The 20,293-nt window shown below is 41.6% G+C and overlaps 1 protein-coding gene across 3 annotated transcripts in view; it reads right to left on the bottom strand.

Annotated features, from left to right (window-relative positions):
- Window positions 1–20,293, bottom strand: part of FASLG (Fas ligand) — a 63,139-nt gene that overhangs the window by 40,333 nt on the left and 2,513 nt on the right. For 2 of the 3 annotated variants that reach the window (XM_043485989.1, XM_043485991.1), the window contains exon 2: window positions 11,682–11,767. The gene's annotated coding sequence lies outside the window, so the exon portion shown is untranslated. Of the gene's footprint in view, window positions 1–11,681; window positions 11,768–14,004; window positions 14,392–20,293 lie in introns of those variants that run through there. The other variant, XM_043485992.1, reaches the window with a different exon arrangement.

Consider the following 20,293-nt stretch of genomic DNA (forward strand, 5'->3'; position numbering starts at 1 on the left):
ATAAAAGTTGGGGGCAGTCAAAAGACTGCACAGTGATGTCATGATGTCATCTATTAGTAGTTATGATTTCATAAAATACTAATTAAAAAAATATATATATAAATAATGTGCATGTATGTACAAATGTGTTTGTATATACTTACATATCACATATAGCATTCATTCTATTGAATATTCCTAATAATTAAACAATGTCAAATTGTAAAAAAAAAAAAAGATACATTTCTGTAAAAAAAAAAAAAGATACATGACACACGCCATGTCATGACATGTGTTCTACCAACCTCATTTATTTGAAACGTATTTAAAAGATCTCCTGGCCATCTCCTTCCCTGAATGTGGCCAGTGCTGGTGGTCAGTTACCAGCAGTGGGCCAGGGAAAGGAGCACGTCTCGGAGCCCCTTGGTTCCTCTCTTCATCACTGAGCTCCTATGTGTGGCACCCTCACCACCCACCTCAGGGAGGCAGATGGAGCAAGCCAGTCCTCCAGCTCAGGTTCCCCATGGTCAGAAAAGCTGTGTTGAAGCAGAGAAGTCCTCATGTAACAGTAACTGCATTACAAGTGTGATAAACATTCTAGACACCTTCAAATTAGTGTTGTATTAAAAAGGAGGTTAAATCCTACTTGGACTGAGGGTGGAGGAATGGACAGAGCTGGGAGCAGAGGAAATACTTCATTGAGGAGGTTTACTCTGACATGGGACTTGAAGAATTATCTTCACTCATTTAACTTGATATTTAAAAAAAAAAAAAAAAGTTTGGGTGTATTCAACTTAAAGCTCATAGGAAGCAAATAAACAATTGAAGAGAAGAGAAACTGCAGATATGATCTGTGACCCGAATCTCCCTTGCTCAGTGTGATCAGAACCCCTGGGCAGTCCTACCAGCCTGGCTCTGCCTGTTCCCCACGCAGTGAGGTCAGTGGCAGCTGCAACTCCGACTGTCCCATCCACGACCAGCCCTCCTCTTCCAAGGTAAGGCACACACAAGTAATGCCCATCGGTGAGCCTTTCCCCAATACCACCCTTTCAGGGCACAAGCTTCCCAGCCAGCTGCCCAGTTGCCCAAGGCTACTCTTTCCTCCTCCCATCACCTGGGGTTCAAGCCTGGTCACTTTCTTCTGGGGTGGCTCTGACACAGCTTGAAAGTCAGGGTTTCCAGAGATGAGACACATCAGAGGCTGCCCTGCCCACAGCCCTCTGTGGTCTGGCTCCAGATCTCAGGTGTTCCAGAGTGCAGTGGAACAAGTGTGTGCTCCGCTCAAGAAACAGAAAATCAGCCCTCATCTTGTTCCAGGGGTGGCAGCACACGGGCAGAGGGAGCCCCAACCCTGGGTCTTCTAGAAAACCGGGCCAGCCTCTAGGCACCGGCACTGGAGTTCTCAGAATTTTAGACAAAGGAGGCTTTAACCACGGAAACTCAGGCGGCAGCAGCCAGATGCAACCACAGCGCAGAGCAAGTCAGACACGCTGGTCAGAGGTGGAGCTGTGCCAGGAGCCGCCTCAGTGTTTGAGGCTTGTCAGTCACAAATACACATCCTGTTTACCTAAGTCATACAGTGTAAGTACACATGGTGAAGTCCCAGCCTGTTGGCACAGGACATACATTCTTCATCTTATGTGTGTGGATATGTGTATGAATATGCAAATATGAATGTACAAATATGTGAATGTGCAAACATGATGGGTATACTAGTATCTGTTTCACAACCAGGTAAAGTCAGCTTTGCTGCCTTTGACTCACTGATAATAAAGACAGTATTTTACACTCATTAAGAAGCTGCCCCTAAACCAAAGGACACAAACAATGTGTGTCCTTTAACTTGGTTTTCTAGGTAACCACATGCACCATTCTGTTTTGACAGCAGAAAAAAATGCTTTTCTTACTGGGAAATGGCATGAAGAAAAGAGAGCAGGAAGATTCTCCTCCCACCCAGCAACTCCCTTACTAAAGACCTTCACAAAGATGTCCCTTTGATTGTCAAATATTTATAAAATACTCAGGAAATACAGAAGCCCTCAAATGATTACACACTATCTGGTGAGAGATACTGAAAAGTAATTATATACTTAAACTTTGTGGTGAGAGCAGGGACCGATGCCACAGAAACCAGGATGAGGGTCACCAATGTTCCATGGGCAGGGTAGGGGTCAGAGAAAATATTTCAGAGGTTGTGATGCTCGTTAGGTCTCAAGCAGCTAAGCCCCAAGGAAGGGAGAGTCATTCCCAGCAGACACAGAGCAGAAGAGGAAAGCAAGGCGCATTCTGCAAGCTGCCAGGCAGGAGCTCACCCTGCTGTGATTTCCCCTATGGTACTTGGCGCCATCTGCCATATTTTACCTTCACTTGTGTATTGTCTGTCTCCCTCAACTAGAACATAAGCCCACTGATGGCAGGGACTTTGTTCTCTGCTATACACTCAGCATCTAGAACATGCTTAGAATGTAGTAGGAATCATAAATACTTGCTGAATACATGAATGCTGGCAGGAGTGTGAAATGAAACTAGACAGTCAGGCAGAGTAGCCCGAGCCTCTAAGAGGGTCTTGTGTGTTCCACTAGTGAGTGTGGACATGAACTTTGAGACCTAGAGCAGCATTTACAAACTGGCAGCCCATAATTTACAGACTGCTCATACAGCTGAATATCAAAAACACAAACAACTCAATCAAAAAATTGGCAGAAGACCTAAATGGACATTTCTCCAAAGAAGACATACAGATGGACAAGAGGTACATGAAAAGACATTCAACATCTCTAATTATCAGAGATGCAAGTCAAATCTACAATGAGGTATCACCTCACATCAGTCAGAATGGCCATCATCAAAGTCTACAAACAATAAATGCTGGAGAGGGTATGGAGAAAAGGGAACCCTTTTACACCATTAATGAGAGTGTAAATCGGTGCAGTCACTATGAAGAACAGTATGGAGGTAAAAATAGGGCTACCATGCATGTTTGCATGCTAAGTCACTACAGTCATGTCCGACTCTTTGTGACCCTATGGACTATGTAGTCCACCAGGCTCCTTTGTCTGTGAGATTCTCCAGGCAAGAGTACTAGAGTGGGCTACCATGCCCTCCTCTGTTGGAGTCGCACTGAAATAATTCTCACAAACACACAGGATTATGAGAGACAGTGCAGGGAGAGCTCATGAAAGAGTAATTCCCTGAGGAAACTGTGAGAGCATATTTATTAGAAGCTTATCTGACAGCTCAGTGGAGCATCACAAAGACCAGAAATCAGGAACAAAGGCAAATATCTGAGGGAAATGAAATGCACGTGTACACTACTTCCTTGAGCTAGCAAGGGATTATGTGGGAATCAGAAGGAGTTGTTCTGTGTGCAGACCAACATCTGAGGTGGGCTGATATGTCGGCCAAAATATTTGTTTTAGAGGCATGAGAATGGCTACACAAGAAAGAGCAGAGCTACAAGATAGCAGTATCGGGAAGCATCCATAAGCCTCTTATCAGAGGGCAGACAGCATGAAAGCTACAATCACAGAAAACCAACCAAACTGATCACAGCCTTGTCCAACTCAATGAAACTGAGCCATGCTGTATAGGGCCACCCAAGATAGATAGGTCACAGTGGAGAGTTCTGACAAAACATGATCCACTGGAGAGGGGAATGGCAAACCACTTAAGTATTCTTGCTTTGAGAAATCCATGAACAGAATGAAAAGGCAAAAATATATGACACTGAAAGATGAACTCCTCAAGACGGTAGGTGCCCAATATGCTACTGGAGAAAAGTGGAGAAATAACTCCAGAAAGAATGAAGAGATCGGAGCCGAAGTGAAAACAGCACCCAGTTGTAGATGTGACTGGTGATAGAAGCAAAGTCCAATGCTGTAAAGAACAGTACTGCATAGGAACCTGGAATGTTAGGTCCATGAATCAAGGTAATTGGAAGCGGTCAAACAGGAGATGGCAAGAGTGAACATCGACATTCTAGGAATCAGTGAATTAAAATGGACTGGAATGGGCAAATTTAATTCAGATGACTATTATATCTACTACTGTGGGCAAGAATCACTTAGAATAAATGGAATAGCCCTCATAGTCAACGAAAGAGTCCGAAAAGGAGTACATAGGTGCAATCTCAAAAATGACAGAATGATCTCAGTTTGTTTCTAAGGCAAACCATTCAATATCACAGTAATCCAAATCTATGCCGCAACCAGTAATGCTGAAGAAGCTGAAGTTGAATGATTCTGTGAAGACCTACAAGACCTTCTAGAACTAACACCCAAACAGATGTCCTTTTCATTATAGGGGACTGGAATGGAAAAGTAGGAAGTCAAGAAACACCTGGAGTAACAGGCAAATTTGATCTTGGAGTACAGAATGAAGCAGGGCAAAGGCTAATAGAGTTTTGCCAAGAGAACGTACTGGTCATAGCAAACACCCTCATCTAACAACATAAGAGAAGACCCTACACATGGACATCACCAGATGCTCAATACAGAAATCAGCTTGATTACATTCTTTACAGCAAAAGATGGAGATGCTCTATACAGTCAGCAAAAGCAAGACCAGGAGCTGACTGTGGCTCAGATCATGATCTCCATATTGCAAAATTCAGACATAAATTGAGGAAAGTAAGGAAAACCACTAGACCATTCAGGTATGACCTAAATTAAATCCCTTACGATTATATGGTGGAAGTGACAAATAGATTCAAGGGATTAGATTTGATAGACAGAGTACCTGAAAAACTATGGACAGACATTCATGACATTGTACAGGAGGCAGTGATCAAGACGATCCCCAAGAAGAATAAATGCAAAAGGGCAAAATGGTTGTCTGAGGAGGCCTTACAAATAGCTGAGAAAAGAAGAGAAGCAAAAGGCGAAGGAGAAAAGGAAAGATACACATATTTAAATGCACAGTTCCAAAGAATAGCAAGGAGAGATAAGAAAGCCTTCCTCAGTGATCAATGCAAAGAAATAGAGGAAGACAATAGAATGGGAAAGACTAGAGATCTCTTCAAAAAAATTAGAGATACCAAGGGAACATTTCATGCAAAGATGGGTACAATAAAGGACAGAAACCGTACGGACTTAACCGAAGTAGAAGATATTAAGAAGAGGTGACAAGAATACACAGAAGAACTGTACAAAAAAGATCATCATGACCCAGATAACCACAATGGTGTGATCACTCACCTAGAGTCAGACATCCTGGAGTGCAGAGTCAAGTGGGCCTTAGGAGGTATCACTACAAACAAAGCTAGTGGAGGTGATGGGATTCCAGCTGAGCTATTTCAAATCCTAAATTATGATGCTATGAAAGTGCTGCACTCAATATGCCAGCAAATTTGGAAAACTCAGCAGTGGTCACAGGACTGGAAAAAGTCCGTTTTCATTCCCATTCCAAAGAAAGGTAATGCCAAAGAATGTTCAAACTACCACACAATTACACTCATCTCACATGCTTGCAAAGTAATGCTCAAAATTCTCTAAGCAAGATTGCAAAAGTACATGAACTGAGAATTTCCAGATGTTCAAGCTGGATTTAGAAAAGGCAGAGATCAAATTGCCAATATCCACTGGATCATAGGAAAGCAAGACAATTCCAGAAAAACATATACTTCTGCTTTATTGACTATGCCAAAGCCTTTACCTGTGTGGATCACAACAATCTGAGGAAAATTCGTCATGAGATGGGTGTATCAGACCACCTTACCTGCCTGCTGAGAAATCTGTATGCAGGTCAAGAAGCAATCATTAGAATAGGACATGGAACAATGGGCTGGTTCAAAATTGGGAAAGGAATACTTCAAGGATGTATATTGTAACCCTGCTTATTTAACTTATATGCAGAGTACATCAAGGAAAATGCTGGGCTGGATGAAGCACAAGCTGGAATCAAGATTGCCGGGAGAAATATCAATAACCTCAGATGTACAGATGACACCATCCTTATGACAGAAAGTGAAGAGGAACTAAAGAGCCTCCTGATGAAGGTGAAAGAGGAGAGGGAAAAAGTTGACTTAAAACTCAACATTCAAAAAACGAAGAGCATGGCATCCAGTCCCATCACTTCATGGCAAATAGATGGGGAAACAATGGAAATAGTGACAGACTATTTTCTTGGGCTCCAAAATCACTCTAGAGGTGACTGCAGCCATGAAATTAAAAGATGCTTGCTCCATGGAAGAAAAGTTATGTCCAAACTAGACAGCATATTAAAAAGCAGAGACATTACTTTGTCAGCAAAGGTCCATCTAGTCAAAGCTATGGTTTTTCCAGTAGTCATGCATGGATGTAAGAGTTGGACCATAAAGCTGAGCACTGAAGAATTGATGCTTTTGAACTGTGGTGTTGGAGAAGACTCTTGAGAGTCCCTTGGACTGCAAGGAGATCCAACAAGTCAATCCTAAAGGAAATCAGTTCTGAATATTCATTGGAAGGGCTGATGCTGAAGCTCAAGCTCCAATGCTTTGGTCATCTGATGCAAAGAACAGATTCATTGGAAAAGACCCTGATGCTGGGAAAGATTGAAAGCAGGAGGAGAAGGGGATGACAGAGGATGAGATGATTGGATGGCATCACTGACTCAATGGACATGAGTTTGAGCAAGTTCCTGGAGTTGGCAATGGACAGGGAAGCCTGGTGTGCTGCAGTCCATGGGGTCGCAAAGAGTTGGACAGGACTGAGTGTCTGAACTGAACTGAACAAGATAACAGAGCTAATATGAAGACTAAAAAGTATATTCTTCCACACTCCTCCAGGGGATCTTCCAGTCCCAGGGATAGAACCCGCATCTCTTATGTCTCCTACATTGGCAGGTGTCTTCTTTACCACTAGCGCCATCTGGGAAGCTCACCAAAGCTATCATATGATTCAACAATCCCATCCTTGAGCACATATCCAGAGAAAACCACAATTTAAAAGGATACATGCACCCCAATGTTCACTGAAGTGCTGTTTACAGTAACCAAGACATGGCAGCAACATAAATGTCCATTTGCAGATTAATGAATAAAGAAGATGTGTACACACACACACAAATGAAATACTACTCAGCCATTAAAAATAATGAAATAAAGTCATTTGCAGCAACATGGATGGAACTTGAGATTATCAAACTAAGTGAAATAAGATAAAGAAAGACAAATTCATATAATACCACTCATATGCAGAATCTAAAAAACTGATACAAATGAATGTCTTAAGAAACAAACTTATGGTTATCAAAGGGGAAAGGTGGGGGAGGGATAAATGCGGAATGTGGGATTGTCATATACACACTGCTGCTGCTGCTGCTAAGTCACGTCAGTCACGTCCGACTCTGTGCAACCCCATAGACGGCAGCCCACCAGGCTCCCGTCCCTGGGATTCTCCAGGCAAGAACACTGGAGTGGGTTGCCATTTCCTCCTCCACATACACACACTACTATTTTCCAGTGGTCATGTATGGATGTGAGAGTTGGACTGTGAAGAAAGCTGAGTGCCAAAAAATTGATGCTTTTGAACTATGGTGCTGGAGAAGACTCTTGAGAGTCCCTTGGACTGCAAGGAGATCCAACCAGTCCATCCTAAAGGAGATCAGTCCTGGGTGTTCACTGGAAGGACTGATGCTGAAGCTGAAACTCCCGTACTTTGGCCACCTCATGCAAAGAGCTGACTCTTTGGAAAAGACCCTATGCTGGGAGGGATTGAGGGCAGGAGGAGAAGGGGACAACAGAGGATGAGATGGCTGGATGGCATCACTGACTCGATGGGACATGGGTTTGAGTAAACTCCAGGAGTTGGTGATGGATAGGGAGGCCTGGAGTGCTGCAATTCATGGGGTCGCAAAGAGTCAGGCATGACTGAGCGACTGAACTGAACTGAACTGTATATTTAAAATAAATAAGGACCTACTGCATAGCATAGGGAACCCTGTTCAACATTCTGTAACAACATAAATGGGAGAAGAATTTGAAAAAGAATAGATATGTGTATAACTGAATCATTTTGCTGTACATCTGAAACTAACACATATTGTTAGTCAACTATACTCCAATATAAAATAAAAATTTTTTAAAAACTGGCAGCCCATGGGCCAAACATGGGAGGGCTTTGCTTGACCTATGCTGTGCTTTTTAAATTAGGGTATTTTTAAATTTTTTATTCGAGTGTAGTTGATTTACAATGTTGTATTAGTTTCAGGTGTATAGCAAACTGACTCAATTATACATAAACATATACCCACTCTTGGACATATTTACACTACTATATATAAAATAGATAACTAATAAGGACCTACTATATAGCACAAGGACCTACTCAATACTCTGTAATAGCCTAGGTGGGAAAAAAAAAATCTAAATTAGGGTATTTTATAAAAGCAAACAAACTAGGTTTCAAGATTCCCTTTAATAATCAGAGGATGCATTAATACGGATCCTGTAGTCCTGCCAGGCAATTCAGCTGACGGTAACCATAAAGATAGCTAGTGGTTTTTAAAAAGACTGCCCCTTGAGTTCACCAGGATCTTTTTCAATCTCAATTGTCCTAGCAAGACAAGCAAGGCGGCTTCCTTCTTCACATGTCAACTGCTATTCCATCTTGATAAATGGGTTTGCAACCTCTTAACCTGAGTTCAGAATGTCTGGTTTAAAGATCCCAACATGACAGCAATTCTCCAAAATAATCTCCCAATGACCCATACCCATAAATACTGGTATTTATGACCTTCCACAGTGAAACTGAGTTATTATGATGCAACAAATATAATGAGACAGAAGTGACACTGTGTGACTCCTAAGGACAATTCATAAGAAGCTAATCATCACACAAGAAGTTGGACTACCATGAGGCCTCCATGCTGGGAGGAAGCCCAAGCTAACAATGGGGAGACGCCATGTAGACAGAGTCCCCAAGTGTCTCAACTGAGATGCCAGACATGTGAAAGCCATCTTGATGCTCAGAACCCATCTAACTACATACAAAGAGGTCCATCATATGAGGGACTCCAAGCAAGGACCAGCCAGTTGAACCCTTTCAACCCACAGAACCATGATAAATATTAGTAAATTAGGCCACTGTGTTTTGGTGACTTGTTACAGAGCAAAGGTAACTGAAACACACACGTTGCCACTTATTCAGAATGTGGCCTTAAGGGTATTATTTGTCATCTTTAAGACTCAATTTCTTCATCCTTAAAATAAGGAAAATATCAATAATAGTACTAACTTTAGAGTGTTTGAAATTCAAATTAAACTATGAATGGGATTACTTAGCCTTGAAGCAAGCACATCATAAGCGCTCAATAAATGTTAACCATTATTTAATTTTACTTTTCATTATTATTTTTGTTAAAGTCTGTCTAGTGGGTAGCATCTTTCACAACCAGAACACAGGAAAGGGAGGAGACAGGGAAGGTATGGATTAACAGATCAAGGTCAAGGAGGGTCTACATGAAGAAGACATTTCTGTGTGGTGCATATGTCTTGGTCACACAAACTCTAGAGTGCCAGGCAACTGGCTATTTTATTCATTTTGGTGTCTGCACTAAGGATTCTGGAAACTCCTATCAAGTCAATAACTTAATCAAAAAACTTTATTGAGCACTGACACTAAACGTCAGGCACTGTTATAGGTGCTGAGGATACGGTAGTAAACAAAAGTAGATAAAGGCCTCTGTCCTCATGGAGCTTCCATTCCAGGGTTGGAGAAGATATCAAGTAAATTTTAAAAAGATGTAATATGGCATATATTGATAAGTACAATGGAAAAAATAAGTAAACTAGGGTGATAATGTGGGTGGGGTGGAAGAAATTGGGTTGTAACTGTAAAGTAAGTGGGTCCCTGAGGACAGGAAGGGCTTCCTTCCAAGGAAGGGCTCCCTGAGCATAGCAGAAAGTGAAAGAGGTCTCTGGGATGGGGAGGGACCATCATATAGAAGGAAGGACCCACTTTGTCCTGTGAATGTAACCTGTTAAGTTCTAACATTCTCCATTTCTGACTGATTCATTTCATAATTCATTGTCCTTGTAATAATATTTGAATTGTTATCTGTTTTCTGAAAAGTATAATACTTGGGAAGTTCTTTTTAAAGTAAGAATAAGAGCTTTGGAATTTCCCTTTTCTTTCTTTTATCATTAAAGATTGTTGTAAATCTTGAAAAAAAAAAAGATCCAAACATAAAAATGAAATGAAGTCTCATATTTTACATCTACTGTCAATCACAACTGATAAATATTTATGTCTTCTCCCAATAATTCTGTGAGGTAAATGCTATTATATATTATCCTTAATTTACTCAGTTACTTTTTTATCCTATTGTGCTCTATTTCTCTTTTAAGCTACTTTAACTTCTTTTTGGAACAAGGCAAGATGATGCATTAGTCATGTGAAGGTGGGTTAAGCAACAAATAACCCCCAAGTCTCACTGGACTAACACAACAGCATATTTCTCATGCACAGAAAGTGCACAATGGCTGGGCTCCACTATGTCTTCATTCAGGGACCCTAGTCAGCTGAGGCATCACATTTACACTGTCAAGAGGGAGAAGGAAAGATGGAACACTGCCACCAGCTCTTCAGTGTTTCTGCTGAAAAGAACACAAATCATCACTTCTCCTCAGTGAGGGAGGGAAGGAGGGGGAGAGGGAGGGAGGGTGTGTGTATATGTTCTAAATGCCTAGAAGTAAAAGAAAATAGGTACTGATGAGTAGTTTGTCTACCATAGATGGAGAGATGGAAATGATAGATGATAGTAGGTAATAATTGATGGAAGGGAGGGAGGGACAGAGGGGAAAAGAAGAAAAATGAAAGGAGGAAAGGAAGAGAGAGAGAAAGAAAGAAAAGAAAAACTAGGTAAAAGAAAGGAAAACTGAGACTTAGAAATGGTCAAACATTTGCACATGGTGAAAATGTTTATAAATAGCCAAATCAAAATCAGAACCAAATTCTACTTGCTTTTTCATACTAGTCTTAGAGACAGAATACCTGGATTCCCTGCTGCTGAACAAAGTTCTCTGGTACCAAGTCAGATGTTATTTCACATCAGGTCAGGCACTGAATGTGCCTCTCTGGGTGTTAAGTGGATCTCTGAATTTTGTTTTCATGAAGCACAATTTGAGAACCTCTACACTTTTTTTCCAGCAAATTTTAAAAACTATCATTATTCAAGTATCAATCACCACAGAAAACCTCAGTCATCTCCACAAACACCACTGTCCCATGGGAATGTGCTTTGAGAATCACTATGATGAAAGTCTCACTCAGGAGTTATTTTTCCACCACCAACAACCAGTTCTCTGATTCTCCAGACACCAACTGTGTATTCAACAACTCAATGCAGTTCTGACACTAACTTCCCAGAGTGCCTCAGCATTTAAGGGCTCAATCTCACAGACTGTGTCCCACTTCAGGTGCCAATCGAAAGTCCTGGGCCTCCCATACTTCTGACTGACTGGCTATAAAACAGGGTTCGAGCTTCCATGCTGTTTCAGGTCACACAACCCTCCTAGCACACCTGTGCTTACCAACCTCAGACTCCAAACGCCATTGATTAGGGGTTTTTAATGGAGGTTTCATTATGTAGGTGTGATCGGGTAAAGCATTGACCACTGGTGACTAATTCAATCTCCAGCCCCTCTACCCTCCCCAGAAATTGGGGGTTGTCTTTCTGGCAACCAGCCCCCATCCCCTACTTTGTGTAAGAATGTCTTTTCTTACCTCTCCAGGCTGAGACAAGATGCAGTTTTTCTGCCGGCTCAGTCGTCATATCCTGAAATGAAGATCCTGTGTGCCGCAACAAAGACCTGGCACAGCCAAATAAATTTTTAACAATGTTTTTTTTAAAAAAGGAAATCACTTTCCTAATAAAAAAAAAAAAGAAAGAAACTTCACCAGATTTGTTCCCACCACTGACCCTGACCCTAAAAAGGAGGGGGAGGGGCAGGAAGGACTTAAAATACATTTTGTCAAACTTGGGATTTTAAACCTAGTTGAGAGTGAAAGAGTCATTTGAGAAACTGATAAAAGCAAAAGACAAATAAGAATTAACTTGAAATTCTGCAGGGACTTTCAGGTTCCTCAGACACCTTCTCCAAGCTCAGATGAACTTCCATCCCAGACCCTTGCTTCTCAAAGGTTGGGTGTCCAGGGAAACCCAACGGATCCCTAGGCAGAGAGATTCACACTCTACACCACACTCCCCTCTACTGTAAGGCACACACCTGGAAACATTTTGAATAATTAGAAGTGGATCCCACATGTGTCCTCAGTCTTTGAGTTACTCAAGGAAAATCCTTCCTCCAGGTGGGTCACCTCTTTGATGTGACGTTAATTCTTCCATAAGGGAGAGTTAATATGGAAGAGGGAAATTTTCCTGAAATAAAATACGTGTCAAGATTTATCTTGGTTTTGATCCAGACTTCTGAACTCAATCTTCCTGGTCATTTGTGTCTTTAGTTTTTCCCAGGCCAATTACTGAGGCTTCCCTGGTAGCTCAGTCGTAAAGAATCTGCCTGCAAAGCAGGAGACGCAAGAGACACGGGTTCCATCCCTGGGTCGGAAAGATCCCCTGGAGAAGGAAAGAGCAACCCACTCCAGTATTCTTGCCTGGGAAATCCCATGGACAGTGGAGCCTGGAGGGCTACAGTCCACAGGTTGCAAAGAGTCGGACACAACTAAGCACAGCACATGCCAATTTAAAAATTTAGATTTTTCTCTTGTCTTTTTTTTCCATTTATTTTTACTAGTTGGAGGCTAATTACTTTACAATATTGTAGTGGTTTTTGCCATACATTGACATGAATCAGCCATGGATTACATGTGTTCCCCATCCTGAACCCCCCTCCCACCTCCCTCCCCATCCCATCCCTCTGGGTCATCCCAGTGCACCAGCCTCAAGCTTATTTGTCTTTGGAATTTTTTTCTATGTGCTTCATGGAAAAAGGCAATGAAGAAAATGAGGAAGTGGCACTTTTCCCCACCCCTTGCCTGAAAGGGATTAAAAATTCCTAAAGTGTCACAGATTATAGACATATAAATTAATTCAACTGGTTAACCCATCATAGAAAGGACCTGTAAGGATCCATATTCACGGCAAAGGCTACTTTCTTAATCCCAGTTGGCCATTATCTCAAACATAAGCCTCCAGTCTCAATGTAACTGAGCGGGACCCTATGGGGGATCCCATGTCTTCTGCTTTAGCTCCTCTCGGAAGTACCTAGATAACAGTATCTGATGCACATTTCCGGAGTTGTTTTACAGATGCTAAAGTGAAAGTGAAAGTGTTAGCTGCTCAGTTGTGTCTGACTCTTTGTGACCCCACAGACCATAGCCCATTGGGCTCCCCTGTCATGGAATTCTTCTGGCAAGAATATTGGAGTGGGTTGCATTCCCTTCTTCAGGGGAGTTTTCCAACCCAGGGAAAATCTACCACCAAATGGAAGAAATTACTTAATACAAGCACAGAGGCTCCAACCTACTGGTGCCTGAGGATTAACAATGTTAACCCTATAACTCCACCCTATTACCTCACCATCAACCAATCAGAGAATTGTCCATGAGCTGATCCCATGCCCTGAGATGCAAAATGCCTTGCTGAAATCCACTGGGGAGTTCAAGCTTTTTGAGCACTGAAGTGAAATGAAAGTTGCTCAGCTGTGTCCGACTCTTACTACCCCATGGACTGCACCCTGCCAGGCTCCTTGGCCCATGGGATTCTCCAGGCAAGAATACTGGAGTGGGTTGCCATTCTCGTCTACAGGGGATCTTCCCAAACCAGGGATCGAACCCAGGTCTAATGCACTGCAGGCAGATTCTTTACTGTCTGAGCCACCAAACAGGTTTTGAGCACTAGCTGTCCCGAACTCCCTGCTTGGCACCCTGCAACCAATGCTGCCCTTTCTTTGACCACAACCTGGTGTCTGGAGACTGGCTTTACTCTCACGGGCAAGCGGACCCAAGTTTGGTTTGGTAACAACAGAGAAGAGATTATATTTGGAGGCCCCACACCTACTAATTAATCTCCATAAGCAGAAAAACTCACGTGGTGTTTCAGTAATGGCATCTTCATATAATAAGAGAAAGCCAAGAAGAGAGGTAAGATCTGATGATCTTTGCCCTGGGAGAGAAACTGAAGTCCATCTGGTTAGTGACCAGCTATGGTCATGAAGCTCATTGTGCGTTATGCCTCTGAGCTTTTGGGGCTTTTTGTGGGTAAAATGCCCTCCTGATTGCCATTCAGGGTAGTCCCAATTCCAACCCTTGCCCAACAATGTCCACCACCACTGCTTCCATTGCCTGGGAAACTCCTATTCATTCAATTTCTCTCTGAAATCTGCTCTGCCCAGGCAGGGGTACACCCTCTGTGTTCCTACAATTTTTCCTCATATCACTACTAGAGCACTTAAACATGATATTATATTAATGGCTGTTTTTTGCATTTCTCTTGTCAACCCCTGCTCACTAGAATGAGGTTCCTAAGTTTACAGACTGTCTTAAAACAGCCCTGCCTGAGGCCTCTGCATTTTTTCTTGGGGAAGCATCATAATGGCAAAGTAACCCAAATGATGTTTTAGACAGAATTTAACTGGAGAAATATCAATAACCTCAGATATGCAGATGACACCACCCTTATGGCAGAAAGTGAAGAACTAAAGAGCCTCTTGATGAAAGTAAAGAGGAGAGTGAAAAAGTTGGCTTAAAGCTCAACATTCAGAAAACTAAGATCATGGCATCTGGTCCCATCACTTCATGAGAAATAGATGGGGAAACAATGGAAACAGTGGCTGACTTTATTTTTCTGAGATCCAAAATCACTGCAGATGGTGATTGCAGCCATGACATTAAAAGACGCTTGCTCCTTGGAAGGAAAGTTATGACCAACATAGACAGCATATTAAAAAGCAGAGACATTACTTTGCCAACAAAGGTCTGTCTAGTCAAGGCTATGGTTTTTCCAGTGGTCATATATGGATGTGAGAGTTGGACTACAAAGAAAGCTGAGCACCAAAGAATTGATACTTTTGAACTGTGGTATCGGAGAAGACTCTTGAGAGTCCCTTGAGCTGCAGGGAGATCCAACCAGTCCGTCCTAAAGGAGATCAGTCCTGGGTGTTCATTGGACGGACTGATGTTGAAGCTGAAACTCCAATACTTTGGCCACCTGAAGCGGAGAGCTGACTCATTGGAAAAGACCCTGATGCTGGGAAAGATCGAAGGCAGGAGGAGAAGGGGATGACAGAGGATAAGATGGTTGGATGGCATCACCGACACAATGGACATGGGTTTGGGTGGACTCCAGGACTTGCTGATGGACAGGGAGGCCTGGCGTGCTGTGGTTCATGGGGTCGCAAAGAGTCAGGCACGACTGAGCGACTGAAATGAACTGAACATGAGTTAAGACATAACTGAACAAGGCATATCCTTTTAAGTATTTAATCTCAGAAACCTTACAGTTTTAGAGAGGGAGAGGAGACAGATATCTAAGAAAATTTTTATCATTATACTATAATGATAAAATAGTACAGGGATATGTGAAAGGATGAACGTTGTTAGAACATCTTCTTCCAAATGAGCATGTACACAGTCTTCATCTGAAAGTTATGAGGTTTGTTTCATGGAAGTCACATGTATGTGTGCAGGCAAATATGTGGATGTCCACATGGACTTGTCCAAGCTGTGCTCATGAGAGACAGGAGCAGGCCCAGACTAAGGCAGGAGATCAGATAGAACTGACTTTCTCTTCTTGTGAGGCTATGCCATGAAAGAAAATGAGACAAGACTTGACATAGCCCAGCAGCACCTGGACTGGGTCTGCTTGGCCCTTCTAAATACATTAGGAGAATGTATTCTTGGATCTATGAGGGTTTTCAAGTACTGGGTGGCATGCTGAAATGTTAATATTTTGGATATATATTTGATTAAATTAAAAGTTTATTCAAATTTAAAAAATAAAAACAAAGTACTGGGTGCTGTTACTCAGGAAAAGTTTTGAATAGGGAAAAGCTTTGAAATGGGTCGGGCAATAAAGTGTCATCTGTTGGATCCTTTTTGAACCAAAGGTAATAAATCAGTTAAGCTACTTGATTCCACAGAAAAAGTCCTACACCTATAAAACTTGTGATGAGGGGGAAGTAAGTTCATCTAACTACCAGTGGAAGTTTGCATCTGTAATTCTTCTTATAGGAAGTTGAAAATTTATTAGTAATTAATGTTCCCCAGTGGCAATCTTGAGGGCAAATCATTTCCTTAAATTTCATTTAATTGTCTTTCTGTTATGTGACTCCTCTTTCATGAATATTACAGAATAGAAATACAGATCCACAGCCACTTTTCAAAAATAGATGAATTGATCATTTCTTTATTGTAGACAATAGTCTCTCAATAAGTTTACAGTTCAGACTCTCACTCCTGATAACATGCAAAGAAGATTACTTCTTTTTACAATCAAACAGCTGTCAGTGTGTATGTGTGTGTGTAGCAGAGTCTGACTCTTTTGCAATCCCATGGACTGTAGTCTGCCAGGCTCCTCTGTCCATAGGATTTCCAGGCAAGAATACTGGAGTGGTTTGCCATTTCCTCCTTCAGGGGATCTTCCTGACCCAGGGACCAAACCCACGTCCCCTGCACTGCAAAGTGTTCTTTATCACTGAGTCATGGGAGAAGCTGTCAGAGATATAGCTCTAAACTGATCCATACTATAGTTAAAAAAAAAAAACCACAACACTCTAAAATGCCTACGGTTCTTTATTTGCTCTAACTATAATTAGGCAAACAATGGCCAGGGATTTCCAGATGGCACTAGTGGTAAAGAACCCACCTGTCAATGCAGGAGACGCAAGAGATACTAGTTCGAACCCTGGGTCCCCTGGAGGAGGAAATGGCAACCCACTCCAGTATTCGTGCCTGTAAATTCCACGGACAGAACAGCGTGGTGGGCTACAGTCCATGGGGTCGCAAAGAGTCAGACATGACTGAGCAACGGCGCACACCTAATTAGGCAAACAATGGCCAGAGTTAGCCTGGGATAGGCAATATGGCCCTGTGATAAATATTTAAGGTATTTCTGAGTGGATAAACTTGGGTCACTCTGGAATTCATAGAAACATGCAGCTCAAAACCCTAGTAGGCCTTGTGCGATTCATGTGAAGGGTGCTCTGGGGCTGTAGGGGGAGATCAGAGACTCTTGGGGGAGAAAAGAAGAGCCACAATTTCCGTTCTCTGCTGTGTTACTAGCTGTTATATTTAAGCTGAGCCTCTTTGATGTGAGACACATTAACATTTCACACTCCCTCAAATCAATATTCTTTTTCATGTGGGGATTTTGAGTCATTTTTATACTTACTCTTTAAAGTTCCATAAACCATAATAGATAAGAATTCTGATTGCCTGCTCCTAGGGAGAGCAGACCTTTCGTGACCAGTGATAAAATACTGTTCATTTCTACTGAGTGTTGCCTGGTTCTTAGAATTGGATTGTGCAAACTTCCTTACCCCTCAAGGTTAAGGGTTGTGGTGGTCCATCCCGAATACATAATGATCACAAAATATTTTACCTCATTGAATAAAATATCTCTTGAAAAAAAAAAAACTCATCCTTTTTCTTTTTACTGAAGTAGAATTGGTTTGCCGTGTTGTATTAGTTTCAGGTGTATAGTCCAGTTATACATATATTTCTTTTTCATACTCTTCTCATATTATGAAATAGTGAATATAACTCCCTGTGCTATACAGTAAGTCCTTGTTTATCTATTTTATGTATAGTAGTGTGCATTTCTTAATCCCAGATTCACGGTTTATCCCTCTCTACTTCCCCTTTGGAAACCATAAGCTGGTTTTCTACATCATGATTCTACTTATGTTTTCTATGGTTTACTCGTACAATTTTTCACATTTCACATGTAAGTGGTATCACACAGTTTGTCTTTCTCTGTTTGACTTTCTTCACTTAGTCAGATAATCTCCAGGTCCATCCATGTTGCTGCAAAAGGCATTACTTCATTCTCTTTTAAGGCTAAACAGTATTTTATTATATATATGTATATATACATATACATACATATATAGTTGTTCAGTCACTCAAGTCATGTCTGATTCTTTGCAACCTCATGGACTACAGCACTCCAGGCTTTCCTGTCCTGCACTATCTCTTGGAGTTTGCTCAAACTCGTCCATTGAGTCAGTGATACTATCCAATCATCTCATCCTCTATTGTCCCCTTCTCCTCCTGCCCTATCTTTTCCAGCATCAGGATCTTTTCTAATAAGCTGGCTCTGCACATCAGGTGGCCAAAGTATCGGAGCTTCAACTTCAGCATCAGTCCTTCCAATGAATTTTCAGGGTTCATTTCCTTTAGGATTGACTGGTTTGATCTTCTTGCAGTCCAAGTGACTCTCAAGAGTCTTCCCCCACACCACAATTTGAAAACAACATCTCTTTGGTGCTCAGCCTTCTTTTTGGCCCAATTCTCACATCCATACATGACTACTGGAAAAATCATAGCTTTGACTAGACAGACCTTTGTTGAGCAAAGTGATGTCTCAGCTTTTTAATATGCTGTCTAAGTTGGTCATAGCTTTCCTTCCAAGAAGCGTCTTTTAATTTCATGGCTGCAGTCACCATCCACAGTGATTTTGGAGTCCTTAAGAAAATAATATCTGTCACTATTTCCACTTTCCCCTCTTCTACCTGCCATGAAGAGATGGGACCAGATGCCGCTATCTTAGTTTTTAAAATGTTGAGTTTTAAGCCAACATTTTCACTCTCCTCTTTCATCCTCATCACAGTACTCTTTAGTTTCTCTTTGCTTTCTGTCGTAAGGGTGGTGTTATCTGCATATCTGAGGTTGTTGATATTTCTCCTGGCAATCCTGATTCCAACTTGGATTCCTCTAGCCCAGCATTTCACATGACGTACTCTGCATATAAGTTAAATAAACAGGGTGATGATACACAGCCTTGATGTACTCTTTTCCCAATTTTGAACTAGTCTGTTGTTCCATGTCTGATTCTAACTGTTGCTTCTTGATCTGCATACAGGTTTCTCAGGAGACAGGTAAGGTGGTCTGGTATTCCCATCTCTTGAAGAGTTTTCCACATTTTGTTGTGATCCACAGAGTCAAAGGCTTTAGAGTAGTCAATGAAGCAATATGTTTTTCTAAAATTCCTTTGCTTTCTCTATGATCCAACGAATGTTGACACTTTGATCTCTGGTTCCTCTGCATTTTCTAAACCCAATTTGTACATCTATCTGGAAGTTATCAGTTCATGTATTTTTGAAGCCTAGCTTGAAGGATTTAGAGCATTACCGTGCTAGTATGAGAAATGAGAGTAATTCTATGGTAGTTTGAACATTCTTTGGCATTGCCCTTCTTTGGGATTGGAATGAAAACTGACCTTTTTCAGTCCTGTGGTCACTGCTATTTTCCAAATTTGCTGACAGATAAAGAGTGCAGCACTTTACCAGCATCATCCTTTAGGATTTTAAATAACTCAGATGGAATTGAATCACCTCCATTAGCTTTGTTCATAGTAATGCTTCCTAAGGCCCACTTGACTTTACACTCCAGGATGTCTGACTCTAGGTGAGCGACCAGACCATCATGGTTATCTGGGTCATTGTTTTTTTGTAGCTGTGTATTCTTGCTGCTACTTCTTAATCTCTTCTGCTTCTGTGAGGCCCTTACTGTTTCTGTCCTTTATTGCGCACATCCTTGCGTGAAATGTTCCTTTGATATCTCCAATTTTCTTGAAGAGATCTCTGGTCTTTCCTGTTCTATTTTCCTCTATTTCTTTACACTGTTCACTTAGAAAGGCTTTCTTATCTCTCCTTGCTATTCCCTGGGACTTTGCATTCAAGTGGGTATATCTTTCCACTTCACCCTTGCCTCTCACTTCTTTTCTCAGCTATTTGTAAAGCCTCCTCAGACAAACACTTTGCCTTCTTGCATTTCTTTTTCTTCGGGATGGTTTTGGTCACCACCTCCTATAAGTTACAAGCCTCCATTCATAGTTCTTTAGGCACTCTATTCACCACCCCCACTGTGTAATAAGGGATTTGATTTAGGTCATCCTTGGAATGGTCCAGTGGTTTCCCCTGCTTTCTTCAGTTTAAGCCTGAATTTTCCAATAAGAAGTTCATGATCTGAGCCACAGTCTGCTCCACAGGTCTTGTTTTTGCTTTTTTGCTGAGTGTATGGAGCTTCTCCATATTCTGTTGTAAAATATATAATCAATCTGGTGTTGACCATATGTTGTTACCCATTTGTAGAGTAGTCTCTTGTGTTGTTGGGAGAGGGTGTTTGCTATGACCAGCGTGTTCTCCTGGCAAAACTGT

Source organism: Cervus canadensis, chromosome 13, assembly GCF_019320065.1.
Source record: "Cervus canadensis isolate Bull #8, Minnesota chromosome 13, ASM1932006v1, whole genome shotgun sequence".
Taxonomy (NCBI): Eukaryota; Metazoa; Chordata; class Mammalia; order Artiodactyla; family Cervidae; genus Cervus; species Cervus canadensis.